Source organism: Lathyrus oleraceus, chromosome 5 (genome assembly GCF_024323335.1).
Source record: "Lathyrus oleraceus cultivar Zhongwan6 chromosome 5, CAAS_Psat_ZW6_1.0, whole genome shotgun sequence".
Classification (NCBI taxonomy): domain Eukaryota; kingdom Viridiplantae; phylum Streptophyta; class Magnoliopsida; order Fabales; family Fabaceae; genus Lathyrus; species Lathyrus oleraceus.
Window position 1 is genome coordinate 353,407,174 of NC_066583.1, and position 16,377 is coordinate 353,423,550.

A 16,377-nucleotide genomic window follows, 5' to 3' on the forward strand; every position below is an offset into this window, starting at 1 on the left:
GGAAGAACACAAGTTGTGAAGGACAAGGTTGCATTGTGGAAAGTGAATTCGTGGGTGACCTTTGTTTGGACTCAATACATCACTTGAGGACAAACAATTAGACAAGTTTGGGGTTGTGATCGATCACCATTTCCATTGAATTCCCACCTTTTATCCGACATATTTTCATCACTTTGGTAAGATTTGTGGTTGTTTTTAGTTATTTTAAAGTCATTTAACATGTTTCGTTAGTTTATTATTGCATTGCATTTTGTTACATATTTGTGTCAAAAAGTCTCTTTTATGCTTCGATTTGGTAGTGTTAGTGTTACAGGTTGTTGCATAGGTTCAAAAGGACTAATAGATGAGTGTTGGATGCTTCGGAAGGCCAAAATATGAAGATGCAGAAGGTTAACACGGGCTCCCGTGTACATCAACACGACCCGTGTTGTTTGCCAGGAAGGAGCACTCAAAGAGGGGAGTCAGGGGGTTAACGCGGGCACCCGTCTACATCAACACAGCCCGTGTTGATGCCTCTGTAGCTTGCTTTAAAAAACACAACTTTTGAAGAGCAACACGGGCACCCATGTGAATCCACACGGCCCATGTTGATGGGCGCGGCTGAGAAATTTTACTTTATGTTGTGTGGATCTGCCCTGTTCATTAAGGGTATTTTAGACTTCTTGCTGGGAGAAAAAACCATCTGAGGCTATTAGAAGACTTTGGAGAGAAGGAGAAGAGGGACTTTTTGACGGACGAGAGAAAAACATTGCACTGGAGAATATAGCTACTACGGAGGATTTGAAGACGACGAGATTCAAGGGCATCAACCATTGAAGATCAAAATCTCCTAATTCTTTGTAATGTTTAATTTCCACACTATGATTTCTTTGAATACTATGAGAGGCTAAACCCCCCAATGCTAGGGGGGTGGTCCTGATTTGATCTTATGTTATGAATTCGAACCATGGATTTTCTTATTACTATGTTATGTATTTCAATTCAATTGTGTGATGTTATTATGCTTTTGTATCGGACAAATACAATTAGATCTATGACTATCAATAATAGGATTGTGATTGTTAGGATTTTCACACAATTGGGTTTATAATTGCATCACCTAGGACTAGGAACTTTTGTAAATCACCATAAACCTTGATATTGTTTATCATTAAAACAAATGATTAGTTGAATGGACATTTGAGTAAGAATTGGTAGTTTATTAGTTTCTTCATTAAGGACTTAAGGAAGAACATTCAGAGGTTAGGTAATTGAATGTTTCATGTGTATTGAGGAAATCATGACTTGAATTCATAACTAGTTAAATCAACCACTCACCCTAGCATGTTTCATCTTAATCAATTATTCTTTACTATCTTTTTGTGTTTGTTGTTATAAATTCCCAAAACCAACCAAACCATTGTGTTTTTGTTCAAATAGAATCAGAAGTAAAATAAGTATTTCCTACGCAATCCCCTGAGATCGATACTTGGGAATAAAACTCCTTATTACTACATCGATAAAAATAGTACACTTGCTATTTTTTCGATCAGTTCGCGGCGCCAAGCTTGGTCGCGGCGCGGATTGAAGAAATTCCAGCTTCTTTGCCTTGCAAGCTTCCTTTAAACTATTTCTCCCAAACTTTGTTCTTCAAATGCTTCCAAAATGCCATTCAAACTCCTTCCAAATTATGCTTATGCAATCTAATGCTCTCTTGTCCAAAAACTCTACAAAACTAACAACTAAGTGAAATATCTACTCAAAACATAATCAATTAAACTTAATTGCATATTTACTAAGTTGTGAGGATAAAAGTGTGTAATTCAATAAGAAAATGGTAAAAGGGACCAATAAAAATATATGAAAAGTAGTGATAATTGGTCCCTAATAGCGAGTGACGAAATTCTTGACCAACCTCATGCTTGTAGCAAATACGCGCATGAATAAAAAACTATAGGTATTTTTTGGCATTTTTACACATCTCACTATATAGATGGGGCAAAACAGCTGAACCCCAATTATATGTGTTTACCTTATTAATGTTGCGTAACAACGGTAAATACATAATATTTACCGTATTACCATTACTTTATGGGAATAAAAAATTATCAAATAAAATCATAATATAACACCGAGCTTTAATTATTGTTTCGTACTCGGTTGATTCTTCGGTCAATATCATACTCGCATAATATTGTTTGAGATATCTTAAATTTATACCTTGCCCCCTAGTTTGACCGGATGTCTCTCCCTCGGCTTGGTCGTCACACAAAGGGGCACCCAATAATTCATTGTAGATAAAGTTATCCTGGTTAACTCTACCATTCACGGTGTTACCCTCGATCCGTAGACCCAACAACATGTAAACGTCCTCAAGTGTGATGGTACACTCACCGAAAGGAAGGTGAAATGTGTGGGTCTCGGGTCTCCATCTCTCCAACAAAGCAAGAATAAATTTGTATTCAACCGAGTACGAGACTATGTTGAGGATATTTCCAAAATCACATCCTCTAATATATGGTTCTATCAAAGGATCGTAGGGTACATATTCATGTGCACGGCGTCGAAATCGTTTGGGTCCTAATAAAACATAATTAAGAAATAAAATAAGTAGAAGTAATATACAATAAAAACATAAATAAGAAATAAATACGAAAAAAGTAAAAAGAAGTAATAACATACAAATGTCGAAATATTGTCGATTGTTTCTCGATGTTCATCACCCATAGTCAATAGAGACATAATGTTGCAAAGGTTGAGTGTGGTAAAGATGGTGTGTTGCAGAGATTGATTGTTAGTGTTGCAGATGATGAGATGTTGTGATTTGATACCATATTTATAGATGAGTAAGTGTTGAATAGGTTGAATAGATACGCATCATGTGAAGCATTGGATTGGATGCATGTATGTGACAAGAGAGTAGGCGTCTTAGGCTATGGCGCATGCTTGCTTTATGACATGCATGGTCACATGCGCCAAGGCTAGTGATGCATGCATGTTTTTTTTTGTATGCAATGAAGAGACGCCAAAGGCATGGGCGCCTACCTTGCTTTATGCGCCATTGGAGTGGGCGTCTGCCTTGGATTATTAGGGCACAGATTCCTTGTGAGATTCCTTGTGTGCAAGCGCATGCTTTGTGTGCAGATATTCTACCAGGCGCATGCATTATATTATCTTGTCTCTGCATGGATTCTTTGCATTGCATTATCTTGTCTTTGTAGATGAATTGCGTGATCAGTGCATACAATGTTTATCCTATTTAATTGTATGTGAATAACACATCATTGCATTCACAATTAGTAGAAACACTAAAGTTACATTTAGAAAAATATCTTCCTCACCATATTACATGATCAGTGCCCATATCGAAGGTGAAATATTTGAGCATCAATTATTCGGTTTTTGTTTTTGCAACACAGAAGTAACTCGGTTTACAATAAATCGACGATCAAATTTTTTATATCTGAAACAAAGAATAGAAAAGAAATTGCATTGCAGTCTTGTGGGCTAAATCATCTATAAAATTCTGGTGTGGTTTCCAGACAACCAGGTAAAGTTTTATCAAAAGAAGATTCAAGATGATGATGATGTTCATCATATATTTGTCAGTCACAAACAATCTGGGTACAATGATATAGCGTTGTATATATTACCACAACAACAACAAGTGTCTCAGTTCATTGATCAGTCACAAGTGTTTTGTGAAACTGATGACGACGTACAAACTAACATGAATGTGTTAGATGAGAAAGAAGAAGACGACAAGATTTTGGTTGATTCAATGGTGAACGATGAACCTTCATCAGATATATTTTATAATCCTTAAGTGCAAATGCAAGGATCTTTGAAAGAAGGAGACACATTTCGCACAAAAGAAGATTGTGTAAAAGCCATTAAAAAGTTTCACATGGAACTATCAGTTGATTACAGAGTTGATAGAACTAATGCATTAAGGTACAAAAGTTATTGTCGAAATGAGCACTGCTTTTTCAGGTTGTCGGGTTCGTACCGGAAGAGGAGTGATTCTTGGGAGATTGGATCCATGGGTCCAGTTCACACATGCATGCTCACAAACCGAATGCAAGACCATCAGAAACTTAACTCTCAGTTAATATGTGATGAAATTTTGTTTGTTATTAGCGACAATCCGTTGTTAAAGGTAAGTACAATAATCTCGCATATTGTAGCACAATACCACTACACTCCGTCATATAGGAAGGCTTGGATAGCTAGGACAAAGACGGTTGAAAAAGTGTATGAAAATTGGGAGGATTCTTACAAACAGCTTCCAAATATCAATTGGCTCTTAAACAGTATGCTCCAGGGACTATTGTCAAGTTGGAAACGTTGTCGGTGTATACAACAAACGGGACTTGTGCTATTGGAAATGGAATATTCCACCGTATCTTCTGGGCGTATCAACCATGAATCAAAGGTTTTTCTTTCTGTAAATCTATTATACAAATTGATGGTGCATGGTTGTACGGGAAATATAAAGGAACGTTACTGATGGTAGTGGCACAAGATGACAACAACAACATTTTTCCAATCGCCTTTGCCCTTGTTGAAGGGGAGACTGCTGAGGGATGTAGTTCTTTTCTAAGAAATCTCCTATTGCACGTTGCATCTCAACCTAACTTATGTTTGATCTCCGACCGACATCCTTCAATCGTCAGTGCATACAAAAACATTGATAATGGCTGACAGGATTCTCCGTCGACGCATGTCTTCTGCATTAGACATATCACTTAGAATTTTATGCGGGAGATCAAAGAAAAAACACCGCGAAAGAAGGTTGTCAATGCAGGTTACGCATTATCATAACCTTCTCTCAAACACTACTGCAAAGAAATAAGATTGTCAAACGGTAGATGCAGTACGGTGGATCGACAATATTCCATTGGAGAAGTGGACTAGGGTATACGACAACTGTCAACATTGGGGCCACATGACAATAAATCTTGTGGAATCAATAAACTCTGTCTTCAAAGGCATCTGAAACCTACCTATAACCGCTTTGGTGCAGGCAACATATTTCAGGCTAGGGACATTGTTTGAAACCAGACGTTCTAAAAATGGAGTTCAATGTTGCAATCTGGGCAGTTGTTAAGTGATTCTTCAATGAAATTCATTAGACACGAAGCTGTCAAAGCAAATACACACATGGTCACGATATTTGATCGTACTAAAGGTTGGTACAGTGTTGTCGAGTCCATGGATCACAATGAAGGCATGCCGATGGGACAATATAGAGTGGAACTAGATAAAGGTTGATGCGAATGCAGAAAGTTCCAAGCCTTCCGTACGCCCTGCTCCTATGTCATTGCGGCATGTTCAAAGGTTCGAAGGGATCCGTCCTACTTACTATCTGACGTTTACAAAGTCATAAGCCTATTAAATGTTTACAAAATTAGTTTTTCAGTAGTGGCAAAAGAGGATTACTGGCCAGAATATCAAGGGGACATTGTCTGGCACAACGAAGTTATGCGAAGAAAGAAAAAGGGTCGCCCAAATAGCACCCGTATTCGAACCGAAATGGATACAACAAACATTCGATTATGTAGTTCATTCCGTCTGTCAGGTCACAATCGTACTAACTATCCTAGTGTTGTAATGAGCACAACAAGATAAATTTAGATGTATCTCTTTTTCAATATATAAAAAAAATTATTTCATATGATAAGTTTATGAGGAACTACCATCACAAACAAATACAAGACATTCAACACACAAGCAACACATAAACAACAACACAAACAACTAAAACAATTAAAATACCATTACAATAACTAAACGATTACAACCATCAAAACAATTTTGAACATATTATGCATCATCCTATGAACGTCTCTGTTAGTCTTAATATCCACTCATTCATGCACTTCTTTATTTTGGTTGAACGTGGACACAAGCCATTGGATTCTTCTAATCATTTCACCATATCCAATTTCTCCATCTAATCAACGGTTCAACGTCTGATTAAGACATTCAAACGAATCTATATTCCAAAGTCGAATCTTTATCGGAGACGCGACGACGGAAAATATTAAATCAGTATTTCTCTTATGAATGTATTCAGACATGGTTAAAAATAAAAAATTTGAAGGAGATTGAAGTAGAATGAAAGAAAATGTAGTTGTAGGATAAAAGTTGTGTGAAAAAATATGGGTGATGAGCAAGATATATATAAATGAAGTTGTCAAATGCATACGCCATATCTGATGCACATGCATGCGCCAGAAGCATGGGCGCAAGCACATGCATGCGCCAGAAGCATGAGCGCAAGCACACACATGCGCCAACAACTTTGGTGCCTCCATGCAATGCTTTTAAAGCATGCGCCAATGGTGTTGGCACCTCCTCTTCCTGTTAAATGGATGCGCAAGTTGATCGGACGTATCTGTTTAGAAAGGTGGTTATTCCGATATTTTTTTTGAAATATTGGTCATTTGTGGCATATATATGTCAAAAAGTCGTGGAATATATCATCTAAAACTTTAGTTTCTTGAGATTTACAATTGCAGCTCTATCCAGGGTGCTGCAGTGGTTAGTATGGGGAGTTGGTGTGAAGATGTTTGATATTTGAATGATTAAGGAGTCTCAGATTCTTCAGGCCGATATTTTATTCAATGGTCTTGTTTGTAATTTGAAAGATCTTGTATGGCACATCAAAGTGATAGCTTGGAATTGGTTAATCATAGAAATCATTTCAAAATCCAACTGTACTTTTTATGAGTTCTGTTCAACTCCTTTAAGTTGTCTTTCATAAGAATGCAGTTGTTTTGGAATTTTTCTTTTTGGGCCAATTTATCTGAATTCCTTGTGTATAAAAAATTAGTTCATAAAATATATTATGGAAGTCAATTTGAGAGTTCATGAAATATTACTTTTAATAGACAAGTTATAACAATGATAATAATTGAATATGACTCCAATGAAAATAAATTTATAACTAGATCGACTTTATCTAAATAAAAAAGGTTATGCTAAGATATATTCGTGAGTATATGATAAGAAATCATAGAAAATTTAAAGGATTACATGTAATACATCAAAACTGATTTTAGTTTTAAACCAAAAATCCAGAAGTCAGTTTGAGAATGTGTTCATATTCTCAAAATAATATTTCATATATTAAATTGATAAGTTTTTAAAAGTTATACTAAATTCGATTTGTTCAATCATGACTTAGTTATGGTGGGAGAGATTGGATTTTTACAACATATACCAGTAACTCATTGTTAAAATAGCATACCTCATATAAAAATTACATAAACAAAGAGAGAAGCAAATAAAATTTTAAAATAAAATAAAATTTCAACATAACTAAAACACACTTTTAGTGAGAATGTCATGACAACCAAAAGCTAGAACTTCATGCAATCTTCCAACCGTTTTATCACCTGTGATGTGATGCGTTGCATGTATGTCCATGCTCCCAATTATTTCCACACACGTAACAAAAATTACATCCACACCTGAAAACACAAAATGGAGTAAATAATAGTATAGTTTTGTTTTTATACATTTTCTTCATTATAGTATTAGTAAGAGAAATAAGTGTATATAATATAATTCAGAACCTGCAGAGAATGTGTTCACATCCTCTACTCCTTTCAACATAGATGTAACATAAGGGGCATCTCTGCCACTTTTCTCTTTTGACCAACTCCAAAAATAACCTCTCATTTTCAACTTCATCAGTTTTCATCTTCACCTGTTTTTTTTTAACCTATGTTATAGTAATATTTTAAGTCTCACCATTTATAGAGATTTAGTTTTCAGAAGGAAGGAGTAAGTATAACAAAATTTCAGGGGATGTATGTGCATATAGCAATTAATTTTTTAGTATAACGATGCCAGTGCACTAGGGTTGGGAATAGCTATGGCCTGGGCATCAAAGAGTTTTTTGGAATAAATTTTAATTGTACACTTTAATTTTAATTGTCTTGGAGTTTTCTTATTTATTTATTTAGTTGTCACTTTTAAAATTCACTGCAACATTTTTATTGGTTTGTAAGTACATACTTTATTTATTTATTAGTACAACAAACAAAAATAGATATCTCAGTTAATAAATAATTAAGTGTATTATAAAAATAAAAATAAAAATTATGTATAAAAAAAGTAAATTTATTATTTTCTTCATTCTTTTTTAAGCCTTTAGTCTTATAGTAAGTAATTAAGTGTATTATAAAAATATCAATAAAAAATTATGTATTAAAAGTATTAAATTTTTTTCTCCATTCTATTTTAAATTATTTCGTCTTATATAGTAAGTGTTTCATTTGTAAACATAAAAAACAATTAACCAAGGATCTTCTCTATATTTAATGGTTTTTTCTATGCAATAAAGTTTTGAAGAATACTAGTACTGCCAATGGAACGATACAGGTTCCCAAAGACCCATTAGTCAAGTGACCTTCACGGTTCAAACGGCTCATTAGGTTTGTTTTTGTTGTTGTTGTTGTCACAATAATTCAATTAGTACATTTTACTCAAATCAATGATAAGGTGTATATTAGGGGACATATCAAGTGAGAGGAGTATCGTTATGAGAGATGAGATGATAGTACTAGTATATTATTAACCATTGAATTATAATTAAATGGTCATGATTAAAGACTTTTTGTTATCTTCTTTTTTAGTCTGACCTCCCCTTTCTTTTCTATGCTTAAAATGTTTAGGGTTTAATAGAATAGTGACATTTTTTTAGTAGATAAAGAGGGATCCCTTTCACTTTGAATTTCTTGTCAAAATCTCATCCACAAACACTCCAATCTAATCAACAATCAAATCCTCTGGATTAGAGATAATAAAAAGTCTATGGAACCTATCATGCAAGGTAGTGGGTCCGACCCACAAATCCCTTCTAGAAGGAGGTTTGAAGGTCTGATTCCACTTTATTTCTAAGATGAGTCACAAACTGATCATAAGCATTCTCAACTTTAGAACGTAGGAGAGAAACTCATTTCTACCAGGATGAGAAAGAATGGAAACCAACAAACTTACCTCATAAAAGTGAGAAAATTTCTTGGCATCCTATCTTGTAGATAAGATGTCACGCTAGAGGCCAAAAGCATCTGAAACGACCTTCATCTCCATTTAGTCAAAATAGCTAAATTAATCATGCAGAGATCCAGGATTTTCAGATCCCTCGTGTGTTTAGGCTTGCAAACATCATCCCACTTGAAACAAGCACTCTTAGACTCACCTTTGGCCCTGGGGAACTTTATTTGGATTCTTAGGAAATTTAAGAAGAATATATGAATATCATTAAGGACTGAGTAAGATCACCTAACTCCCATGCTAACATATTGTTGTCTCCATGAGCTTAACTGGCTAGAAATCAAACTAACTACAGGTTCCTGTATAGATATGTTGAGAGGGTTTTCCCCCACTAATAACCCTTTGTATTTGATGAGAATATAATTTTGTTTACAATGGATAAAATCACCCGATAAGTCCATAAAGACAATGATCCACACCAACTCCAATGAGATCACTATTCACAAAATTAACTCGAAGATCCAAAACAAGCTAAAAACCCTAAAGAATAGCCTTTATTGAGGAAAGACTATCTAATAAAATCTCTACCAAGATAATCATGTCATTTAGATACAAAAGATAGGGGACACTAAGATCCGATGAACCAACTCTAAAACCATAAAAGAGACCAAGACCACAACTTTGGAAAATAATCCACTCATGTCTTCTGTCACAAGCAAGAAAAGGAAAAGAGTTAAATGGTCGCCTTAATTCAAACCCATTTGGATGTTGATTTCTTGGGTCAGAAAACATTGATCAAAATTGCAAGATTTTCATAGAAATACAATCGCACATCCAATATCTCTGCCCAACATTAAACCCAAACCTGATAATCATATAATTAAGAAAAGTCAAACTAATTGAATCATGTACTTTTCAAAGTCCACCATAAAAATGAGACAAGAATTTTTGGTTTTCTTATCAAGTTTCGCCAACCCATTCACAACCACCACCCGATCCACTAGAAATCTACCTTTAATAAAGGTTGATTGGTTATTGAAAATGAGATTGTCCCTAACATCACCAGGTCTAGCTAACAACACTTTGATAACTAGCTTATAGATAGATCTTGTTATAGCTTGAATGCAAGTGTATTTTTATCGTCTCCACAAGGACTAGTTGTGTTTTAAAGATTGTTCAATAGTTTCTATGACTTTAAGAATGGTTTATCAGATGTTCGATTGTTTGTGAATACGAAAAGTAAATTAACATAATGTAAAATAAATTTGGGTGTTTAATAATTGAGAAAACTTGTTGGGGTTAGATTTTATCCACCTATTCTTATGTAATCTACTTGGTCACTAATATGCAATTCTAATCAACTACTAATATTACCACATGTTGCTTTAATCATAGCTCGTGTACGAGTTTAAAACATGAGATCACCCGTATTACCTAATAGACGATCTCCCATCCTATTAACCAAAACAATAGCAGTAAGCTTCAATAGTTCATATGGCTAGTGAACCTAAATCTATGTATAAACTATAGCATAACCAATAGATGAAAATATTGGAACTAGTAATGACCATTGAGAACAAAAAATTAATCAATGTTAAAGCTTAAGAAGAAATACATAGAATGCCACGACCGAGAGCAATACATAAGCATCAGGACAACTACATCTAGCCCCAACAAAAGAAAATTTATCTATGCTTACTCATATTAGCTTTACAATTAATCCCTAGAAGAAAGATGTTGAAAAGAATTTAAGACTCTTTTCATTTAATTTATTAAAATGTCTAATAATTTTGGTAGAGTTGGTTAATATAATAAGCTGAAAAAGTAATATCTTTTGTGTAAATTTGATTCAATTAAATTTACAAAAGATTTGGTGTGTAATTGTTCATGGGAACTGTTATGGTCGGTCAAAAGGAAGACACGGTTTGGCCAAAAATTTGCATACATGTGATGGTAAATATGTGGTAATTATTAATTTTATCCATGCGGGTAATGGTTGATGTCAAAGACGTCCATTATTTGACTGAACTTATTACTAATGTTTGATCATTGCATGATAATACTGTTTACAGTTAATTTTTGCAATCAAAGATTGAGAACTAATGGTGTGTTTCGTATCTTGTTTGAGTCTTTTAATTTATAAGTAAATATGATTGTCTATATAATAATTTATTGACATATCAGTAATAATGTTGTATGAGTGTAAATCTTTCAAGTGTTTATTTGATTGCACTCACACATATAAGGTAAACATGCGACGATGGTAAGAATCTATTTTATCAATATTAATTGTCAGGGTTTGATTATTGTAATAAAATATCACTAAATATGTTAGATTTTGATTTTCAAAAGTTCTAACTTTTAGGAATAAAATATGAACATTACGTTTTTGGATCTAAACCTTACATAATGATGGTGAAACTCAAATTCTCTCACAATTTAGTATATTTAAAGTGAGACTCAAGTTTAAAAGCGAGTACACTCCAAATTACACAATTCTATGATCTTAAAGTTTTATAATCTAGAGACATTAGAGGTGTTATTTAAGATGAGATAAATTTTGTCATATTATCTTTGCTTAAATTCTAGTGCTTCTAAATCAATAAAGCGAAAGACAAACTCTCATTGGAGTGATGCCTTTTCATTAAGATTATTAAGCAAAGAAAATATCAAAAACACATTATGAAAACGCTATAGTTTCGTCAATTAGACGACTTTGTTAAAAATTTAGCATATGATATTCTTTTTGCACAATTAATCCTATAACTATTAAAGTTAGAAATTATTCTTTAATAGAATAATTTCATAAAGTATGCAATAAAGAAAAGATTGATGCAAGAGAAAATAAAATAGTGCTCATTTGATAAATAACTCAAAGGATAAGGGAAAATAAAGAATAAGGAAAAAATATGATTTGAACTGATAAATGTTCAATAGTGTTGAACGATACATCAATTTAAAAAGGACAAATTTAATGAAGATTCATATTTTTATTTATTTTTAATTATTTTAAATTGTCATTATAAACTTAAATTTATATTTAAAAGACAATTTGGTGAATGAATAAAATTTTGTTTTAGTATTATAACTTCTTTTTTTAATGATGGATTCAATTTGTCTTTTAAATTCAAATATTATTATAGTTAATTCAGTCATGATTTGTGACAATATAGAATTTTTGAAAAATTTGAGAAATATAAACTTTAGTCCCAAGTTAAAGAATATTTTGAGACAAATATTGTATTGTGTCTTGAGAATATTAAATTTGGGGGAGAGATATGGTCAAATAAAAAAATGACTGGGAAATAATTGGTTCTAACTCAATTCATATAGTTGTTATTTATATAGCACTCTCTCAATTAAATTAAGAAATTAATTCTTGAAGATCAAACTAAACATCCTCAAGAACTAGAACATCAAGTGTCATAAAGAATTGACTGAAGAGAGAAATTATATTCGATATGATTGAAAGACTCTATTATGATAATTCTAACATTTGTTACTTGTTATAATTTTGAAGTTTCATAAGATGGATATCAAGTTAGTGTTTCTTAATGGCGATATTAAGAAATAAAATATGGTGCAACGGGAGAAAATTTTGTATAATTATATACAAAGTTTATGATTTGAGAACAGATGAAATCCATTAATGACTTAATGAAATTGTCTCAATAGTGATACCACAATATTTCATAAGATAATTGTCTCGTTTGATTTTGAGATGTCTATTATGAAAAATTATTGAGTTTTACAAGTTCACTGAGAGTAAGTTTATTTTCGTTGTTTAATGTGTCGATTTTATTTAATTATAAATAATATATGATTATTATGTGAAACTAAGAAATATCTAACAAAAATTTAGCGATGAAAGATTTTGGGCACATCTCTTTTGTATCAGGTATTTAGATACTTAGAGATTATTCTCAAGGTATCATCCGGTTATCAATATCAATATATATATATATATATATATATATATATATATATATATATATATATATATATATATATATATATATATATATATATATATATATATATATATATATATATATATATATATATATATATATATATATATATATATATATATAAAAAGTTGAAAATAAAATTGGCATGAAAGATAATAAACTATGGTATGTCTCATCCAGAATACTTAGAGATTATTCTCAAGGTATCATCCGATTATCACAAAAGATATATATATATATATATATATATATATATATATATATATATATATATATATATATATATATATATATATATATATATATATATATATATATATATATATATATATATATATATATATATATATATATATAAATTTGAAAATAAAATTGGCATGAAAGATAATAAACCATGGTCTGTCTCATCTGGAACAAGCATATACATAATGAGATTTGACAGATACGTAAATTTAAAAGTTGAATTGTAGAAATGAGACAACCATAAGAATTGTTATAGAGAATAAAAGAACTCGTGTTCACATATTAGAAGTCGGATAATTTGGAGATCATTAGGATGTTCGACTCTGATCTTTTTGGATGTCAATATATAATTGACACCCTAAATGACTATAAGTGTTTATGTCACTTGGTTGCATATATTAAAAAAAATTGAAAGACAACTTAAGCTATATTGTGAAATAAGTCAGTCGAATAATGTTTCAACAACAGTTTTATAAAGTTTATTGACTTATAAGTTGTTGTTGTTGAAGGATAGAACATATGAATAGAAAGTTTATGCTAGTTGACTTACTAATCAAAGATTTGACAACTAAGGTCTTTAATATGGTTGTTGTCACTAAAGATGTCTTAGATTAGTGGGAGTTTATCTTATTTTATGTTCTATTTTTGTGTTTGATACATAAACAAATTATGTTATGATTTTCTGCAGAAATAAAGTTTATGATGTTATTATTGTGACAAACAGTTCCGTATCATTTGTGCAAATATTAAATTTACAAACTTCAGTTTGATCTCAATAAAAAACTCAGTTGGAACCGTTGGAAATATACATGATTCATAGATCACATTACATGAAAGTTTATGTCACTCATCTGTATTGATCTATGTCATCAAGTACACTGATGTGTGGTCGTCGGGGTTCTGTCACGTTATACGTCAGTAACAATAGTCGCGGTGATCTCATTATTAATGTATGAGGTGGATCAGATTGCAAAGTTGACATTTTAAGATAAATAGCATTCAGATCCGCGCCTAAAAAGTTATGATTTAATTATTAAAATTATATTCCTTAAGTGGGGGATTGTTGGAATATTTTATAATTTAAATAATATTTAATTATTATATTTCAATAATTATTATGTGGGTATATATATTTTAATTATATTAGTTATTTATCAAAATTAAGAGTCTTAGTTGATTAAGTGGTTAAATAAATTTAAAAGGCTAATTAGATTTCTATTTAGTAATTAATTAATTAGATAGAAGCTCAAATACGAGTGGATGTCAAGATGACCCACAAGTCAAAAAATATTCGTCACTTGTCTCTATATTTTTTACATTTCAGGATTATCGTTATCAGTTCCTACAAAGCTTTCTTCTTAGATCCGTCAAGGTATTCCTATATTCCTTAATAAATCAATGTGTCGTAGATCATAAGGATATATGTATGCATGCTTATATGTTTGTTTTGTTTTCGCCTTAAATTATTATTATAGATTTAATATTCGTATTTAAGCATGCCTTATATAAATTAATTATTAAATTAATTCTAACAAAGAATTGGGCAGTTGAAGAACTATATGCATTAAACCAAATTCTAACCGTTAAAGAGCGAAAATGCGGATAATGGACTAGAGAAATCTCGTCTAACATTGATAAGTGTAATTTGTTTTCTAATATAAATTAATATCTAATATTATAATTTTCTAATCCAATTTGAAAGGTTATATATTCGACAAGGGTTAGAAAAATACTCAAATCAGATACGATATAATAAACTCATCTTCTATGACATGTTGACTGAATGTAATGAAGCTGCAATTTAGAAGGTATATCATTAAATAAAACAAAACAAAAACATACATTGACAACAAACCTTAAACAACATAAAACATACAACTTTTATTAACAAAAACAAAATCATCAATACCATACCTTAAACAGCATATAACATACAACTTATTTTAACAACATCATACTACATTTATCAACATCAACATACCTTAACTATTAGAAGTAATTCATATTTATTAGTTTTACTATTTTCTTAGCCCCTAAGTTTGTTAGAGGGTATTTTAGTATTTTATTATATTCTAGTAACCCTAGTTTTAGCTTATAAATAGGGTGACAATCATTGTAACTTTTATCATGTTTTGTAGCCGTCATTCTCTTAATAGAATATTCATCTTTCAGTCTACCTTTGCACCAACAATTGGTATCTAGAGCTCCGGTTCGGATTCATAGGGAAACACGGGAAACACGAGTGAACGTGAGGTCTTGTGTGTGTTTGATTTTGATTCTTAGATTCGTGTTGAATCTTGAACAAAATCTGATCAGAATTTTAATTCTGTGGGTTGGGAAACACTGTGTGAGAAATCTGAGTGTATTGTGCGAGGTAGAAAGATGAACGGAAACGGCAACATGAACACCAAACTTCCAGTATTTGACGGTAAAAACTGGAATCGTTGGATGATCCAAATGCGTGTACTGTTCGGTGCTTAAGATGTTCTAGATCTTGTCACTGATGGTTATGTTCCGGTAGCAGCAGATGCGACGGATGAACAGAAAAACGCGCAGAAGGAAGTAAGGAAGAAGGATCAGAAGGCATTGTTCTTCATTCATCAATGTGTTGATGTAAATGTGTTTGAGAAGATTGCAGATTCAACGACAGCAAAGGCTGCGTGGGACACACTGGTTAGATGTTATGGTGGTGACGCATCAGTGAAGAAGGTGAAGCTTCAGTCCTTGAGAAAGCAATATGAAAATCTCAACATGAAGAATAATGAGAAAGTTTCTGAATACATCTCCAGAGTGATTCTGATCACTAATGAGATGAAAGCGTGTGGAGAAACTCTTTCTGAAGAAACAATCATGGAGAAGGTATTGAGATCCCTTACCTCTCAATTTGATTACATTGTGGTAGCAATAGAACATTCCAAGGATCTGAGCACAATGAGAATTGAAGAGCTGCAGAGCAGTCTAGAAGCGCAAGAGTTGCGTTTGACTGAAAGAACTTCTGAAAGGGAAGTAGAGCAGCAGGCTCTGAAAGCAACTTCTGATAGGAGGTATCAGAAGCAGTCAGAAGCCAGGAGAAGATCTGATGGTGGTCAGAAGTCAGAAAGCTCAACCTCTGATAGACAAAAGAATGCTCAGAAGGGAAAAGAGAAGTATGACAAGAAGAAAATCCAATGTTACT